Source organism: Siphateles boraxobius, unplaced genomic scaffold (assembly GCF_051911475.1).
Source record: "Siphateles boraxobius isolate OS27281-9 unplaced genomic scaffold, OSU_SipBor_1 51, whole genome shotgun sequence".
In the NCBI taxonomy this organism is placed as follows: Eukaryota; Metazoa; Chordata; class Actinopteri; order Cypriniformes; family Leuciscidae; genus Siphateles; species Siphateles boraxobius.
Window position 1 is genome coordinate 1,409,720 of NW_027509153.1, and position 19,047 is coordinate 1,428,766.

General features: G+C 41.3%; 9 non-coding genes across 9 annotated transcripts; 7 read left to right on the forward strand and 2 right to left on the reverse strand.

Annotated features, from left to right (window-relative positions):
- The first annotated feature begins 4,372 nt into the window (after positions 1–4,372).
- trnar-ucu (transfer RNA arginine (anticodon UCU)) lies at positions 4,373–4,465 on the forward strand. The gene is given in 2 exon segments: positions 4,373–4,409; positions 4,426–4,465. It is a non-coding gene; the product is annotated as a tRNA-Arg (tRNA).
- A 532-nt stretch (positions 4,466–4,997) lies between these two features.
- trnat-agu (transfer RNA threonine (anticodon AGU)) lies at positions 4,998–5,071 on the forward strand. The gene has a single exon. It is a non-coding gene; the product is annotated as a tRNA-Thr (tRNA).
- Positions 5,072–5,781: 710 nt separating this feature from the next.
- On the forward strand, positions 5,782–5,855 carry trnat-cgu (transfer RNA threonine (anticodon CGU)). Its single transcript has one exon. It is a non-coding gene; the product is annotated as a tRNA-Thr (tRNA).
- An 831-nt stretch (positions 5,856–6,686) lies between these two features.
- Positions 6,687–6,760, forward strand: trnat-ugu (transfer RNA threonine (anticodon UGU)). The gene has a single exon. It is a non-coding gene; the product is annotated as a tRNA-Thr (tRNA).
- A 139-nt stretch (positions 6,761–6,899) lies between these two features.
- On the forward strand, positions 6,900–6,988 carry trnar-ucu (transfer RNA arginine (anticodon UCU)). The gene is given in 2 exon segments: positions 6,900–6,936; positions 6,953–6,988. It is a non-coding gene; the product is annotated as a tRNA-Arg (tRNA).
- Positions 6,989–7,124: 136 nt separating this feature from the next.
- trnat-ugu (transfer RNA threonine (anticodon UGU)) lies at positions 7,125–7,198 on the forward strand. Its single transcript has one exon. It is a non-coding gene; the product is annotated as a tRNA-Thr (tRNA).
- A 9,097-nt stretch (positions 7,199–16,295) lies between these two features.
- Positions 16,296–16,369, reverse strand: trnam-cau (transfer RNA methionine (anticodon CAU)). The gene has a single exon. It is a non-coding gene; the product is annotated as a tRNA-Met (tRNA).
- Positions 16,370–16,464: 95 nt separating this feature from the next.
- On the forward strand, positions 16,465–16,547 carry trnal-cag (transfer RNA leucine (anticodon CAG)). The gene has a single exon. It is a non-coding gene; the product is annotated as a tRNA-Leu (tRNA).
- A 1,584-nt stretch (positions 16,548–18,131) lies between these two features.
- trnam-cau (transfer RNA methionine (anticodon CAU)) lies at positions 18,132–18,205 on the reverse strand. Its single transcript has one exon. It is a non-coding gene; the product is annotated as a tRNA-Met (tRNA).
- Between the last annotated feature and the right edge of the window lie 842 nt (positions 18,206–19,047).

The following is a 19,047-nucleotide window of genomic DNA, read 5'->3' on the forward strand; positions in this document are numbered from 1 at the left end:
TAAGAAGGTGAAAGATCCTTTGCATTTTTCTTTTAGGGAAGATTAGCGTAACATGCTAATAGTTTGTGATGTGTTGGTAACAAGGAAGTTTAACAAGATTTGATCTGTGTTAACAAGTATACCCTCTGTTGATCAGAGAAGTTTATTTTTTGATTGTGTGGTAACAAAAGAAATCCACAAAATGGTTAGAAGAAATGCTAGGCTAGTTCCATCAACTGAGAAAAATTGACTAGCTAGCCCTTTATGGACAGACAGTGAGTTCAAGTCATTGTTAGGAGAGAAAATGGATTCCATAATGACTGAGTCAGTTAGATTGGATTTGACAAAGAAATTTGGTATTGATCCAGACAAAGTTTGGTCTATTGAAGAATGCAAGAAGGTGTTAGGTGCATGTATCAGAAAGAAAAACATGAAAGGCATAATCTGTTGCCATAGAGAATATAGCTTATCCATTGCACAAGAACAAACTAGGTGTATTGATAAATTAAAAGAACAGAACAAACAAATGCACACTAAGGTGGGCCATAACAAGGCCTCAACCAAATGTGACTCAGAAGACCAACAGTCAGATGAAACTTATCCTGACTGATAAGCCTGTAGATTCAGTAAAGGTATGTGTTGCAAGAAGATCTCAGGGAATTGAGGGAACTGAAAGTGTTCCTCCCAACTCTTCTGTTGTCCAAAACCAAACTGTTGCCAAAGCACTCGGACCTAGAGACATAGAAAGACTATCCCAAAGCTTACCTTCAGTACGCACAGATTTTTCTGATTTTAGAAGGGCATTGATCAGTAAAATGCGTCTTTACGACATGTCGTTGGCAGAAGTCACACAGCTGATGTCACAAATTCTAACTGAATCTGAATTCAACAGTTTTGAGTCTGCTGTTACTTCTGAACTACAACATGCCAGAAAAGATGAATTGAGAGAGGGAGTTCTGAAAGCGTTGAAGAACATTGTTGGACCCAAAATTGACTGGTCGAAGATCACTAGTTGTTTACAGAAGAAGGGTGAAACTGTTAGTGAGTACACTCAAAGATTTTGCCAGTCAGCAGCAGCGTACAGTGGTATAGCTGACACTTCAGAGAAGGTGTTAGAAGATAATGGTCCCCTAGTTCGCACATGGTTTGATGGTCTGTTGTCAGAACATAGAAAAGCATTGCCTTTCTTAGACTTAGCATGGTCCACTAGAAACATACAAAACAACTTGGAGAGGTTAACTACTTGGGAAACAGATTCTGATGTCAAGGCAAGAGTAAAAATTGCAGCAGCATCCTTTAAGGTCAACACAGAGAATCAACAGAAACGCAAATGTCCTAAGAGAGAGGGCAGCAGTTGTTATTACTGTGGTAAACATGGACATTGGGGAAAGGAGTGTAGGAAAAACAAAAAGAACTTTAAACAAGTTAACAATGTTACTCAGCTCCTACTCAGTCTGCTTGCTACTCTGAAGCAGCCCGTCCCCTCGTCATTAAACTCGTTGGGCAGCTTGTTGATGTGTTAACCATTTGGGCTGTGAGTGCTTAATTTCCCCAGTAACTTTCAACAAAGATGAAAGACTTATTTTTGTTTAATAGAACAAAAGGAAAGTGACTGTCTCACCCTTCCTTTGGGGAACACCAAGTTAAGTAGACTCACAGCCTTAAATGTTATTTTACAGCACAGACCTTTCATCATTAAGTGTGTTAGGTCAGACTGTAAACGTAAAAAAAGCCCTCATGCAGTGTCCACAATAATGCCAAATATTGTCTTACAGCGTGCACCTGTCACAAATCCGTCCTCATGTATGCTGTCTGCTCTGACTGAAGTTTTGTTAGAGGATGAAGGAGAAATTACGCACGATTGTGTTACGCTTACATATACACCTATGAGTGAAGTAAAAGAAAAAGGTAACAGACGAGCAGGTTATGCAGTAACGTCCACCACGGAAGTGTTAGCTTCAGGACGTCTTCCAGATCATTTTTCAGCTCAAGCTGCAGAACTAGTAGCCCTAACAAGAGCATGCACGCTAGCTTCAGGATCGGTTGCTAATATCTACACAGATTCCAGATATGCTTTTGGGGTAATTCATGATTTTGGTGTCAGGTTGAACGTGCAAACAGAACAATCAAAATCAGGCTAAGCAAAATGCATCAGGAAGGAGTACCATGGGTTGAAGCGTTGCCAGCAGTACTGTGTAGTATAAGAGCCTCACCTAACAGATCAGTAGGACTGAGCCCTCGTGAGATTATTACTGGACCCCCAATGCAGATGCCAGGTGTGATTGATCTTAGAAATGCTGATGTACACATTGCCTCAGATGCCCTTATCACTTACTGTGAAAACCTCACAAAGGCAGTACAGAGTGCCAGAGAGAGAGTTGAGTCGTGTTGGCAGACTCCACCAGAAGGTGGACACACTATCATCCCAGGTCAATGGGTTATGATAAAGTCATTCAAAAACAAGCCATTAGAGCCTAAGTGGCACGGACCATATCAAGTGATGTTGATTACAGCTGCTGCAGTATTATGTCAGGGAAAGAAAACCTGGACTCATGTGTCACACTGTAAGGTTGTTCCTGCTCCAACAGGGATAGCATAGGACACGAACCAGTGGGGAGCCGAGGAAAGAACCGATTGCAACAGGCGTCGGTGGCCAACCCTTCGGTGAAGAATCCCTCATAGGCCTTCCCATCCATTAATCCATCCTCATCTCACTGCGTTCTTTAGGTGTCATAATTAAGAAATAGGGAAGAAGGAACAACAATAGCAGACTCGGAAAAGTTTACAACCCTAGTGTTTGAACAAATACTGCTCTCCTGTCTTTTGTTTTCTCTCTTCCTCTGTGCAGATAACACTTGATGGCTGAACCGAGACCCATATGCACCGACCTCCTCGTCTGCGTATGAAGACATAACCTCAAGAAACAACTAGACCCACTCCCGAGCCAACTATCACAAAAGGATAGAGAAAAGAAAAAGAAAAAATAAATACACAACGCAGAGACTACGAAACCTTCAGTCATACATCGACATGATCAAGATTGTCCTACTACTACACATCATGAAGATCGCACAAAGTCCGGACTCCAGAAACAACATATTCTTAGAGCTGATGAATATGTCACAAATGCCTTGTTTGCTGGAAAGAAAGTGTGCATGTCACATCCGAAGATGACTGCATTCCAGGACTCACTTGTGCACAAACATGGTGGTCCAACAAGACATTCTTGATCTTTCAGCAAAATTACACCAAGATGACTGAAGATAATTCTTCATGGTTCAGAAACTTGATTGATCACGAGAAAATCACAGTTCCAACCAGAAAAGACTCACGGACCCTAATTGCATGTTTTGTTTATGTGTCAACATGCAATTACAGAAAAATAAACACAGAACATGCCTTATGTGCCTGTAACTATCACAAGTTGCAAGAATTAATTTTTAATTGTTTAAATTTGTATATAGTGTGGGAGTAATTTAGAACTCCCAAAGGGGGAATTGAAGGAATACAAGTTTATTAAAAGGTTTAATCTAACTTCTAATACTATCATATATAAACTGAGAAAGTTCTGTTTGTTGAAGTTAGCATTTCAGGTTAGGATGGTAAATGATATCAGCTGTGAAACAGTTTCCAGCAAGAGAATCTGGCAAATCCTGTTTTCTCCATTGTAAGTTAAATGAGTCTGATCACTGAGACTTTCTTTAATGGCTCTGGGATGGCTCTTGGAACCAGAGTTCCTGGCCACTATCAGCATTTGAATAGTTATCCTGATTCCATTGGATTGGTAATGCCCTCAGAGTAGGGTGTGTTCGTACTACATTTGCATGCTTTGTTTGAATTTGTCTCCACCTCCAGAAGTCCCTCCTCTTAAAATGCCTATAATATACCATGTAAAGTTACTTTAATTTAGACGATGTTGGAATGACTGCAGCTACCGACAATCAATAAAGAACTTCTGCTTGGAAAACTTCCACCGTCTCCTGGTCTGAGCTTCTAACTTTTCTACAAAGAAAAAGTTCACAACACCCTTATCCCTCAACAGAAGCCTGCACACCTTTCAGGTTTTGGAAATAATCCTGTAACTTCAAAGGGACCTATTCATGATGTAATCAGCTATTCTCCTGACATGCTACCTCTTTTAGACTTTGTATACAAAAGCATCGAACCAGCGACAGTAACTGGCGCTGTTGCTTAGTTGGTCAAAGCGCCTGTCTATTAAACAGGAGATCATGGATTCGAATCCCAGCAGTGCTTATGCCACAGGATGTGGGCACCGCTCACTTAATCTTTTACATATGTAAATCTTTGCATGCTGAACAGTGTGCATCTGCACAAAATGAGGAAATATAAGAAGTGATGTGCATCGAATAGCGTCTTAAAGCTTGTCTTTTGTGCCTCTGTGGCGCAATGGATAGCGCATTGGACTTCTAGATTGTGAATGGAGGTATTCAAAGGTTGTGGGTTCGAGTCCCACCAGAGTCGTGCATACCCTCTATTGCTCAGATGTCTTTGTGTTGGACAGGCATATGCTTAAAACTTGAATCCACAAACTACTTCAGAAGCATACCCTTCACGTTCTGCTTATTTCCCTTATTGGACACACCCAACTCAGATCACAGAGTACTCTACTAATTAACTTAAGTCACCTATTTAAATAAGAATAGGTTGAAATCCACTGGCCTAGGCCAAAATCTGCAACAACCTATTGTTGGCCACCTACCTAGAAAAAAAGAAGAAAAAAAACACGCTTTCCATTTCTCCAAGCTGAAACAGCATTTAGATGTATCGTAACTGGAGGTTCCCGAAACATTTGAGACACGAGTACTGAGAGTTTCGATCCAGAAATAAATGGCTTGAGATATTCCCTTGTCCCTCAACAGAAGCCTGCACACCTTTCAGGTTTTGGAAATAATCCTGTAACTTCAAAGGGACCTATTCATGATGTAATCAGCTATTCTCCTGACATGCTACCTCTTTTAGACTTTGTATACAAAAGCATCGAACCAGTGACAGTAACTGGCGCTGTGGCTTAGTTGGTTAAAGTGCCTGTCTAGTAAACAGGAGATCCTGTGTTCGAATCCCAGCAGTGTCTTATCTGTGGCTTCTAAGAGTAGTCATTCAATCATCTCTGATGTGAAAGACAATCTGGACTTCTCGGTTGCAAATGAAGGTTTTAAAAAGTGTGCCGTTTTTTGGGTCCCACCAGAGTCACGAATGGTGTCCCTTTGCACATACGTCTTTACCAGACTGACATTTGCTTAAAGCTGGGGTTTTCCAACTTTTTCAGAAGCCTACGCAGCACATTTTTCTTCTTTTCCTTATTGAGCACACCCAAGTCAGATCGTCCAGTACGTTACTTATCAATCAATTATTTGATTCACCTGTATTAAATGAGAGAGATAATAAAAAAATATATATATATATGTGGTGCAGATGCGCTTCAAGAATGGTTTGCAAGCTCCTGGCTTAGGCCTAAAATCTGCTACTACCGATTGATATGGTCAAGCCTATGGATATTTGTACAAACAAAGTCTTTAAATATATGAAGAATAATACATGGATATCTTTCTGGATTTTGCCCTTTCATATCAGAAGAAGGCTCAGGAAACATTTTAGGCATTACTATCGAGAGTGTAGAGCCAAAATTAAATGAGTTCAGACATTCCCTTGAGGCGTGAAAGGCCCTCGTGTTTTGGAAACAATCCTCTTACCTCTAAGGGACCTCGTTCATGACGTGATCAGCTGTTTTCCTGATGTGGTACCTCTTTTAGACTTGTTTTACCAACAAATTCCACAGTACCTGGCGCTGTGGCTTAGCTGGTCAAAGCGCCTGTCTCGTAAACAGGAGATCCTGGGTTCAAATCCCAGCAGTGCCTTTGGCACAGGATATGGGAGTGCTTAACCTTTTCACATATGAAAGTCTTTGCATGACGAACTGTGTTTACCTGCACAAAACTGGAAAAACTTAAGAAGTGCTGCGCATGCAACACTTCCCTGAAGTGTGTCATTTTATGGTACAATGGATAGAACTTTGGACTTCTAGGATGCGAATGGAGAAATTCCCTGGTTGTGAGTCCCACCAGAATAGTCAGTGGCCTCTTTTGCTCTGATGTCTCTGTGAGTCAGACATATGTTTAAAACTGGGGTCCACAAACTACTTCAGAAGCCTACCCTTCACATTCTGCTCATCTCCCTTATTGGATACACCCACGTCAGATCATTGAGTACTCTACTAAGTAGCTCAATTAACTCTGTTGAAATAAGGAAGATAACGAAAATGTATAGCGTCTGGGAGGTTTCGAGAATGGTTTGAAAACCACTGGCTTAGGCCAGAATCTGCTACTTCCTATTGTTGAGATCCAGCCTCTGGATGTATTCAAAACAGTCTTTACAAATATGAATATATAATTCATGAAAATCTTTCTGGATTTTGTCTTTCAGATCAGCTGAAAGCATAGCAGAGATTGCTTTCCATTTCTCCCAGCTGAGACAGAATTTAGATGTACTGTATCTGGAGGTTCCAAAAACATTTCAGACACAAGTATTGAGAGTTTCAGATATTCCCTCTTTCTTCAACAGAGCCCTGCATGCCCCTCGGGTTTTGGAAATAATCCCCTAACCTCTTTCATGATGTAATCAGCTATTTTCCTGACCTGCTACCTCTTTTAGACCTTTTATGCCAACACATTGTAGAGAGTTCAGCAAGTGGCGCTGTGGCTTAGTTGGTCAAAGCGCCTGTCTTGTAAACAGGAGATCCTGGGTTCGAATCCCAGCAGTGCCTATTCCACAGGATGTGGGCACCACTCACTTAATCTTTTACATATGTAAATCTTTGCATGCTGAACAGTGTGCATCTGCACAAAATGAGGAAATCTAAGAAGTGATGTGCATGCCATAGCGTCTTAAAGTTCGTCTTTTGTGGCTCTGTGGCGCAATGGATAGCGCATTGGACTTCTAGATTGTGAATGGAGATATTCAAAGGTTGTGGGTTTGAGTCCCACCAGAGTCGTGCATACCCTCTATTGCTCAGATGTTTTGGAAACAATCCTCTTACCTCTAAGGGACCTCGTTCATGACGTGATCAGCTGTTTTCCTGATGTGGTACCTCTTTTAGACTTGTTTTACCAACAAAATTCACAGTATCTGGCGCTGTGGCTTAGCTGGTCAAAGCGCCTGTCTTGTAAACAGGAGATCTTGGGTTCAAATCCCAGCAGTGCCTTTGGCACAGGATATGGGAGTGCTTAACCTTTTCACATATGAAAGTCTTTGCATGACGAACTGTGTTTACCTGCACAAAACTGGAAAAACTAAGAAGTGCTGCGCATGCAGCACTTCCCTGAAGTGTGTCATTTTATGGTACAATGGATAGAACTTTGGACTTCTAGGATGCGAATGGAGAAATTCCCTGGTTGTGAGTCCCACCAGAATAGTCAGTGGCCTCTTTTGCTTTGATGTCTCTGTGAGTCAGACATATGCTTAAAACTTGAATCCACAAACTACTTCAGAAGCATACCCTTCACGTTCTGCTTATTTCCCTTATTGGACACACCCAACTCAGATCACAGAGTACTCTACTAATTAGCTTAAGTCACCTATTTAAATAAGAATAGGTTGAAATCCACTGGCCTAGGCCAAAAGCTGCAACAACCTATTGTTGGCCACCTACCTAGAAAAAAAGAAGAAAAAAAAACACGCTTTCCATTTCTCCAAGCTGAAACAGCATTTAGATGTATCGTAACTGGAGGTTCCCGAAACATTTGAGACACGAGTACTGAGAGTTTCGATCCAGAAATAAATGGCTTGAGATATTCCCTTGTCCCTCAACAGAAGCCTGCACACCTTTCAGGTTTTGGAAATAATCCTGTAACTTCAAAGGGACCTATTCATGATGTAATCAGCTATTCTCATCTTTTAGACTTTGTATACAAAAGCATCGAACCAGTGACAGTAACTGGCGCTGTGGCTTAGTTGGTCAAAGCGCCTGTCTAGTAAACAGGAGATCCTGGGTTCGAATCCAGGTTCGAAGAGTAGTCATTTAACCTTCTCTGATGTGAAAGCTTAAAGCTTGTCTTTTGTGGCTCTGTGGCGCAATGGATAGCGCATTGGACTTCTAGATTGTGAATGGAGATATTCAAAGGTTGTGGGTTTGTCATATGGGTAATTAATAAATAAAACCGTATCGATACAAGGCCCCCACTCCAGAGCATTTTTTCACACACCGGCTTGTCTTGTGGATGTCTTGTGGATGCCATACCACCTTTGGAAGGTCAGGCTGTGCTGTCCTGTGTGTGGAGAATCAGGGTGTTCTGGTTAACCTCCACCAGCTGCATGGATGTTCCTCCCATCACCAAGCTGTTGCCCAGTACAAGCTGCCTTATCCTGCGATAGTCTTGCAGGATCAGAGACCATCTTGACAGGGCTCCCTTGCCTTTTCTTTTGGGGCTTGGGTGGACAGTGCAAAGTCTGATGAAGATGGTCTCCACCAGACGGCAACAGTCAGGCCACTGAGCAGGTGCGCTGCTTGCACCCAGCACACATCTGGTGGTGCTCTCTACACCAGGGTGAGTGGTCTTCTTCGGGACCTTGAAGCGTCCACTCAGCAGTCTCTTTCGGCATCGACTGTCATACACCACCCGTTCCTTGTCCCGGTCATCCAGGTTCTGCCAAAGAGCAATTATGGTGTTGGCTTCCTGGTTGGTCAGGCTGAGGGCTGTGTGGTCCCGGAGATCCACCAGATATTCTGCCAGCTGGTCCACATGTTGATAACCCGGGATATTTTGGTAGTCAACAGCCTATTAAAAAACACAAACATGCAATACAATTATTACATCACATCTGTCTAATGCATAATTCCATAACTGATTGTGTTATTTTCCTGTTTATCACCGTAAAGCACTGTATAGTACAAAGCAGAGAGCGCCATTCTTGACATTTTACAAAGCACCAAATAAATAAAGATGACTTGACTTGATGTGTATTTGCAGCTTACAAATGAATTTAGGCTGTACTTTTAAATGTAAAATATGTGGAAAGTCTGGATTTAAAGCACTGGATGTTAATTCATCATAATTATTCTAGTTAATTTGAAAGACATACAAAAGAGTATTATTTACCGTCTCTTCTTCATCAACATCCTGACCAGCATCCTCTGGCTCTGAGGGGAGAGTTGAAACAGATGTTTCAGAGGGAACAGGTGTGACAGCAGTCCCTGAGGGTCCAGGTGATGAAGGAGACTGTGTGAGGACAAGTTTGGGGTCAGGGATCAGTGAAGGGGATGTGGAGCCCAGTACAGGTGTGGCACTGCTGGTGACCAGGGTGGAAGAACCCAGTGTCAGTGTGGAAGAGGGTGGTGACAGAACAGCCTCCGGATCTGCTATTGTGTGATCCTGGCTGATGTCACAGAAGCCCTCATCTTCATCTCGCTCCTCCACACTGAGGTCCTCAATGAGCTCTGCTGTCTGCTCAGAGTCAGGATTCATGTCCTGCAGTGCCTGACCAGTCTGCTGGAACAGATACTGCACTCCAATGAGCTCACCTGAAATAAAAACAATAAACAAACGGAAATTAAATAGAATGTTGTGTATCATATTTGATACATTAGGCTTTTGTAGTAGCTCATATAGTGTGAGAATATAGAGCTCATCGTCAAGGAGAAAAAAAACAAAACAGTTTTATTTAGAGGCCCAACACGTTTAATTATGTGGGCAAAACATGAAATGAAATGCAATACAATGATGATTGAGAGAAAAGTCTGATGATCATTTTGATATTTACATGTAACATGATTTTCTAATCAAGTGAACCCAAGCTGCTTCAGTCTAGTAACTAGTCATTAAATATTAGTAACAATATAAAAGTTATTCTTACAATTACTTTATAAAATCAGTAAAGGTTTCACAATGAAAAGAAACGTGAAGCACGAGCTGAAGGTGGACACTTTTACAATTATACTAAAAGACTATAATCAATCAGACGACAGAGGCCAGGTTTCCTAAAAATTTTTGATCATGTTGATCATTTAGAGTCCTTTAGAAACTTGCATATCAATTATGATACAATCGACTCTATAGGGTTAAATCTGACATATAGACGGAGGTTACACAGAAATTGCAAGTTGATAAAATAAAAAATATATAAAATAATTCTCACCGGTGTAACATGCAGGGGGACAAAACGTGGGGACCACTTTCCTGCCAAACAGCTTTTCATAATTGCCGTTTACACAGTGAACAAGTTCTCCTGTGTAGCTGCGCAAAGCTGATGGCTCCGATGACAGGGAAGCAGCCTCCCGGTCCTGGTTCCACCGGTGTAGACCCTCCAGCAGATAAATCTGAAAGTTCAGACTGTTTGCACTGGTCCCTGTAAATAGACACAACAGTGTTTAGGAGGTGTTAAAGGAACACACAAAAACACTTAATGCTCTTTCTTTACACATGCACAGTGTGTGTGACAAAGACAATACCTGGGATGAAACGGTTCAGGTGTAAATGAAAGGACTCGAGAGAAGTGGAGCCTCTGGCACATCTGTAGGTCTTCAGAAGCACGCCTCCCTTGTTTAGGCTCCCTGTCTCTGTATAGAGCACAACACCAGGGGGGTCTTGAATGCATTTCACATGCTTCTTCTGGACATTCCAGATGTGCTCCATCCTTTCTCGGTCCAGGAGAGGAACACCCAGGGAGTCTTTGCCCTTGCTGCTCAGGAGCTCTGTAAGCAGCCGCTCAAGGAGAAGGATGGTAGTCTCCTCTCCACAGGTCCTCCTCCGGCAATGGAGTGCCAGCTCATTCCTGGTAAGATGCTTGTTGACATCTTCATCTGTCAGCGCAGGCCAACCCTGGGATATCAACAGCTCTCTCTTTGCTTTGCGAAGCATAGAAACATCAGCCGCATCCCACTCAAAAATGCACGCTGACAGCCGTGACATGAAGATGGGATACAGCTGATGGGCATCAGTTGTACACCCCATGGCAATCCTGCGCATAAAATGCCAGATGTCCAACCGAATCATGAGATCAGGCCACCCTCTGAATCTGGTTTTCAGCTTGGTCTCACCAACATCAGTGCAGCAGCCACAGTCCACGTACAAAACAGCAGGTGGATCCACACTAGCCTGCTGGTACCTTTTCACCAGACCATCGACCATCATGTCCAGTCCTGCTCCTTCCTGTGCTGTCAGCACACTCATGAGCACCTGACCAAACTCATTGCCAACAGAGGTAAGCCAGAGTCCCGTTCCCCTTGCCGTCCCAGCCAGCTTCTTAGTGATCTGCAGTAGATGACAGGAAGCATGCAATGCAATGAAACATCACACCATCTAGAATATGATACTCATGCTCTGATAATGATATAACAGTAAACACCATAAATTAACAAAAATCCCCTGCTAACCTTTTTAGTAGAATCCATCTTCAAGACTGAACCATACGTAGATGTTATCCTTGCATGGATTTCATCCAGCCTTGTCAGGATGTCTTGGCTGTACACGGTGAGCAGCCACTTGCAGCTTGGGACCACTGTAGGCTCTGGGGGTTCCTGGAATTGTATTTGCAACACCCCGGGTCGTTTGAGGAAGTCCACACATTGGGTGGTGGACCGGGCCATACGCTGGAGCCACTCCTCACTGTGGTTCTCACGCAGCTGTTTGATGACCCGCGTGGGACTGTTGCCTAGGCCACGCTCACGCAGGAGCCGAATGACTCTCATATCACAGGCATACCTTAGGAAAAGCAAAATCCACACATTCATATATTTTACGTAATTGATTTGTAAAGTATTTGCAAACATATGTGATGATGGGCTATCAACTGGATGTGGAATTAAAGTGTACTTACTTCCGCGTGAGGATGACTCGAAATTCAGAGCGATGGCCCAGATCCAGCTGTTGCAGGACAGTCTGACTCCAGGACACATGCGAGGCTTTACACTTGGTACAGATGAGGGTTTCTGTGACCATGTTGTACATCCTATCGATGTCCAGAACCTGCCGTGCCCTTTTGTGCAGACCGCCTCCAGTCAGCTGATGCTGCCCGCAGGCAGAATTGGGACAGAGAGCCTTGATCTTCCAAAGCTTGTACGGCATCCACAGCAACAGAGCATGACAAAAAAATCTGTCTGGAGCTGGAGCCTGGTTGTAAATAAGTGCTGGCTGTGGTGGGTAATACCAGAGCTGTAGGTTGTCTCGAAGCTCTGGTTTTCCCTTGGGCCCCATTTTAAAAAGCCTGCTGGCAATCCACCTGTGATCTTCTGGTGGCAAAGTGTCCGACCACAAACGATGCAGTCGAACTGCAGATGCATCTTGCAGTAATGCCCCCGAAGGAGTAGTCTGTGAAGGAAAAAGACAAAACATTTAGTCTAGCAGGTCGTTTATTTAATTACCGCTTTATCTATCTAAGACTACCCTCATATAAAATAGAAAATATTGGATGTCAAAAACGTACTTAAGGTTATAGAATAAAATGTATACATTTGTTCCAATAGCCCACCTCTCACTGGGCCTGCTCTTCTCCCTGGGCCCCTTGCTCTTACTCTTCCTCGTCCAGACTTTACAGTGTTTGTCTTTTTCTGTTTCCAAAAACATCACTCCTCAAAGTCCTCCTTTTAATGTATAAGTGTCAATGTAACAGAAAAAAATAACCCCTGCCACTGAGTCTAAGCCAGACTGGAATCAGCTATGGTTGGCCCAATTTACCCAACATAAATCAGGTGTGTGTCAATTATTCAATTGTTTGTTTATTATCAGCTGAGATATATTGTTTTTGAACTGATATCATTGAAGAAGCCGAGGTTTTTATACTGTATCTAAGGTTTGGAATATTGTTTTTGCTATTGTGGGGTGGTGTGTGTTAACATTTGTAAATACTACAAAAACAATCCATAATTTTGTTGGGAGGTATAGCTTGTCTGTTAAGAAAATGTAAGCATTGTGGAAATGTGTTCACTGACTGCATATTGTGTGAAAACTGTATATTATTGCTCTTAATTCATTATGATAAGATTTCCTGCATACAAAATATATTTCTAAAAAGTGCACAGATGTGGAATGTGTCTTAGAATGCAATGTGGATTATGCCAGTACTTACAGAGACAGTGGTGCTTGGTGTAGGGGCACTGGACACTGCTGCGCTGGGTTGGTCAACAGCCTGAGATGTTTCCTGGAATACAAAATATGTTTCTAAAAAGTGCACAGATGTGGAATGTGTCTTAGAATGCAATGTGGATTATGCCAGTACTTACAGAGACAGTGGTGCTTGGTGTAGGGGCACTGGACACTGCTGCGCTGGGTTGGTCAACAGCCTGAGATGGTCTCCTAGCCACACTCAGATTTGGCTTTGCAGCAGCAATGTGGGACCCACCAAATCTTGGTTTGGTAAACTAAAAAAGGGCAAAACAATTTCAATGAAAAGACAAATTGAATTGTAACAGCACATTGGCCAAAAATATAATAAAATGTAAAATGAGAAAATATCTATTGATCCTATCATTCATTATATAACTAAAGGACCTGCTTTCTTTCTTTAACTTATTTTTTTGTCTGTGTATTACCACACTCTACTACTTATACAGATTGAAATAAGCACAGTTAGAATAGAAAAATGTGTGGGAAGGTATTGCTAGAATGTGAGTATATAGTAATTTAACAAGTACCTTTTAAAAATGACTTAAAATCAAAAATAGTTTGCACATAGTTTGTAAGAGAAAGCGTTTATTAACAGTAATGAAGGTTACCCTTGAAATGGCAACAAAGCAGATTCATGATGACTTAATTAATAATACGTGTATAATTAATTGTGCATAAGTGGAATGTTACCTGAGAAATACAGAATGAAAGACGTAGCTTCAGTAGCCAGTTGGAAAAATCAAGAGAGATGCCATGAAGGACGCGAGTGTCCTTTAACCCATAATGGCAAAGCCCAATTAGAGAGGAAGAGGAGAATGCAAGAGCAGAGCCCAGAGAAGAAAGAGAGATCACATAGGTTACATTGTTCTTTCACCATTTTACTTGATCTAAACCAACCTGAGACAGTGAAACTGACCAATAAGCAGACTACAGCCGCCCCTGTACAAGGTGTCACAGCTGGCAGGTAGGTGTAAAAACATACCAGCCATTTCCACTGAACTTAAACCTTTATACTAAACGTATATTAAAACTGCAATTATATATATATAAAAAAAATGTTATTACCTTTGACAAACTTGGTATAATTTTAGAAGTAGGCTGGGGTGGGAGCTGACGCTGACTCTGCGCCATGACCTCCTGTGCTGGTCCAGTAGCGGCAGACTGTTGTTCAACAACCCTTGGTGCTTGTCCAATAGAGGCTGTGGCCTGCTTAAGACAACCACAAAAATACATAGGCTACAATAATTGTTGAATGAGAAGAATTTGTTCAGTAAATTATACATATATAAAAAAATACAAGTTACATCTTTACATTGTTACCTTTTGAGTGTGAAAACCACATATGCACTTTGGGACCGCTCCGAGCAAGGTTGTCTGGCCGCGAGACTGCATCGGACATCTTTCAATCTGTAAACATTATCACACATATAACATAGAATACATGCATTTCTAACTTATCAGTATGAATGCCACATTAATTTATTGTAGTCTGTCATTTATTTTTATTCATGTTCTTTGAAGGGGAGATACAAACTGTAAAATTAGAGATAAAGAGTGAGTAAAGTTTGTATCCTCCTTTAAAAGAACAAGAGAGGAACATTTCACACCTTCAAAAAAACATCCATTCACTCAACATCCCCACCCCCACTGCCTCAAATCTCTGAATCTCCCAGTGCAAAAAAAAAGTTTTTTTTTTTTACATAAATAAACATAAATCTCAAATACCTGCAACATTATCTACATACATATCTATAAATAATGATGACATTGAATTAAATGATTAGGATTACAATTATTACATCATGCAAAGGTGACAAAAGCACACTCAGCCTTTGGTACACGTCATGCCACTTTTTCTGTCGAGGAGCTGGCCTGTTACCCTCATTTGATGGCCAAACTCCTGTGCTGGCAAACTTTTTTGGCCTTGCAATCCAGTCAGTATCTGACATGGCTTTATGGGATTTTTTGCCAGACATTTTTTTGTTGGGGGGCTAACGGTTAGGTTATATCGTTTTGAACAAAACTACTATAATACAAATTATTTCTTTAAAAAAGGCACACACGATATTTACAATTATAATATATACAATTATATACAAATATAAAATTACATTGTCCGAAAATATAGTTAAAGTTACCGAAAAATAAGTTTCGCAGTCCTCCGTTAAAATGATGATGCCTGACCTCCGTGACAGTGATGCTCGACGTCTGAACTTTTTGACCTCTGACACGCCCCTCAGGATATGTCATTACTTCGTACACCTTCGGCTCAGTTCGGCAACTTGATTGACACTCGGCTAGCTTCCTGACTCCTCCTCCTAGCGGTGCTAAGCGTAAACGTGCCATCGACATTTCCTTGTACTCTGATTGGTCAAATGTCGAAAATGATAAGGAAAAAGTCAAGAATGGCGCTCTCTGATTGGCTGCAAATGTTATAATGTCGAGAATGGCGCTCTCTAATTGGCTGCAAATGTTATAGCGCGTCGACGTGATTGGCTGTGGCGTTCAACATTGTTCAACATTATCCCCATTTTGACGGACTATCCTTCGGCAGCTGGCGCGTTCAGGTCGCAGTCTCCCCTGGAGGCGTGGGTTCAAATCCCACTTCTGACAAACCTAACCTTTGGCTGCGGGCTCAAGCTAGGTTCTTTAACCCTCTGGCAAGTTTATCCAGAAATGCAGTAATGTTGACAAAGCACTGCAATTCAGTTCATGCTAGAATTAACCAAACATTAAAGTAACACTGACATTTCAGAAAAAATTGACATGTTGATTGAATCGGATTCAACTGAATTTCACGAAATGACATGTTGTGATGTTTACCGGAAGAAGATGCAGTAGAATTTCATGGCAAGGATTCTTGGAAATTTCTTGGAATGAAATGTCATGGGTTTGGGGGCATGGGGTGGAGTGTCATGACACAAGATTCAAGGAATGTCATGTAAAACATTACATTAGCATTAACAAGACATGCCATTAGAATGAAAGAATGATATAAGCCTTAACAAAACATTGTAACAACACTGACACATATGACATGAATATGAGAGTAATACTATTACTGCATTTGTTTAACATTAGTCTTAAAAAAACACTGGATTTCAATTACAGTGCATATGAAGAAATGGACAAAGACATAAAAGGGAATACAGAAAGCAGCTCCTTTATTTACACGGTCCCGTGTATCAAAAAGAACCATTCTGCCCCGTGTGAGGCTCGAACTCACGACCTTCAGATTATGAGACTGACGCGCTGCCTAACTGCGCCAACGAGGCATGTGCTCTGACTCGGGTGAGCGGTGAAGGCCTAGATTCTAGATCATCTGCCATTCCGTGTAGGTGCAAAAATGCTGCTGTCCACTGGCCGTCATGTCAGGATGGCCGAGCGGTCTAAGGCGCTGCGTTCAGGTAGCAGTCTCCCCTGGAGGCGTGGGTTCGAATCCCACTTCTGACAAACCTAACCTTTGGCTGCGGGCTCAAGCTAGGTTCTTTAACCCTCTGGCAAGTTTATCCAGAAATGCAGTAATATTGACAAAGCACTGCAATTCAGTTCATGCTAGAATTAACCAAACATTAAAGTAACACTGACCTGCAGTACATGACCTTTATAGTAACACTTTAGTGCAATGTATGGGATTCTATGGCACTTGGAATTTCAAGTCATGACATTTCTGAAAAAATTGGACATTTTGATTGAATCGGATTCAACTGAATTACACGAAATGACATGTTGTGATGTTTACCGGAAGAAGATGCAGTAGAATTTCATGGCAAGGATTCTTGGAAATTTCTTGGAATGAAATGTCATGGGTTTGGGGGCATGGGGTGGAGTGTCATGACACAAGATTCAAGGAATGTCATATAAAACATTACATTAGCATTAACAAGACATGCCATTAGAATGAAAGAATGATATAAGCCTTAACAAAACATTGTAACAACACTGACACATATGACATGAATATGAGAGTAATACTATTACTGCATTTGTTCAACATTAGTCTTAAAAAAACACTGGATTTCAATTACAGTGCATATGAAGAAATGGACAAAGGCATAAAAGGGAATACAGAAAGCAGCTCCTTTATTTACACGGTCCCGTGTATCAAAAAGCACCATTCTGCCCCGTGTGAGGCTCGAGCTCACGACCTTCAGATTATGAGATTGACGCGCTGCCTAACTGCGCCAACGTGGCATGTGCTGTGACACGGGTGAGCGTTGACCCCTAGATTCTAAATCACCTGCCATTCCGTGTAGGTGCAAAAATGCTGCTCACCACTGGCCATCATGTCAGGATAGCAGAGCGGTCTAAGGCGCTGCGTTCAGGTCGCAGTCTCCCCTGGAGGCGTGGGTTCGAATCCCAATTCTGACAAACCTAACCTTTGGCTGCGGGCTCAAGCTAGAGTCTTTAACCCTCTGGCAAGTTTATCCAGAAATGCAGTAATGTTGACAAAGCACTGCAATTCAGTTCATGCTAGAATTAACCAAACATTAAAGTAACACTGACCTGCAGTACATGACCTTTATAGTAACACTTTAGTGCAATGTATGGGATTCTATGGCACTTGGAATTTCAAGTCATGACATTTCAGAAAAAATGGACATGTTGATTGAATCGGATTCAACTGAATTTCATGAAATGACATGTTGTGATGTTTACCGGAAGAAGATGCAGTAGAATTTCATGGCAAGGATTCTTGGAAATTTCTTGGAATGAAATGTCATGGGTTTGGGGGCATGGGGTGGAGTGTCAGGACACAAGATTCAAGGAATGTCATGTAAAACATTACATTAGCATTAACAAGACATGCCATTAGAATGAAAGAATGATATAAGCCTTAACAAAACATTGTAACAACATTGACACATATGACATGAATATGAGAGTAATACTATTACTGCATTTGTTCAACATTAGTCTTAAAAAAACACTGGATTTCAATTACAGTGCATATGAAGAAATGGACAAAGACATAAAAGGGAATACAGAAAGCAGCTCCTTTATTTACACGGTCCCGTGTATCAAAAAGAACCATTCTGCCCCGTGTGAGGCTCGAACTCACGACCTTCAGATTATGAGACTGACGCGCTGCCTAACTGCGCCAACGAGGCATGTGCTCTGACTTGGGTGAGCGGTGAAGCCCTAGATTCTAGATCATCTGCCATTCCGTGTAGGTGCAAAAATGCTGCTGTCCACTGGCCGTCATGTCAGGATGGCCGAGCGGTCTAAGGCGCTGCGTTCAAGCTGGGGAACAATAGTCCAACAAAGGTGGGGAAGAAGGGAAGAAAAGGGCAAGGAAGAAAAAGAGAGGGGGAAGAAGAGAAAGAAAAAACGAAGAAAAGAAAGGCTGAAATTTGATGTTCAAAGATATGCCTTCATTAGCATAGATCTTATGATACATTTTCCGGTTTCTTCGTGTGTGAAAATCACGCATTTATATCACACTGTTTTCTATTGCAGGTGTGCACCAAGACCGGGGTTCGAATCCAGCTAAAGACAACTTTTTGTAATATTTATTATTTGAATAAATAATCATTATTTTTGAATGCATACTGTTCCCGTTTTAATAAAATATACATATTTAATTTGTTTGTTGTGTTTTTTGATATTCTATCATGAAAAATAATGTTATTTGCATTATTATGCAATGAACAAAGATGCAAATCATTAATTAGTAACTTATATGCTGTAAAATGTTTCACAAGAATAACAAAATGTACAAATTATATTTTTTATATACAAATGTTATATTGTTGCAGTGTACTGATAAAATATTGTTATAATAAAGTAAAAGTAAATAAGCTAAATTTTTTAATGCATACTGTTCCAGTGTTTATAAAATATACATATGTAATTTGTTTGTTGTTTTTTGATATTCTTTCATTAAAAAAAAAATGTTATTTGCATTATTATGCAACGAACAAAGATGCAACCCATTAAATAGTAACTAATA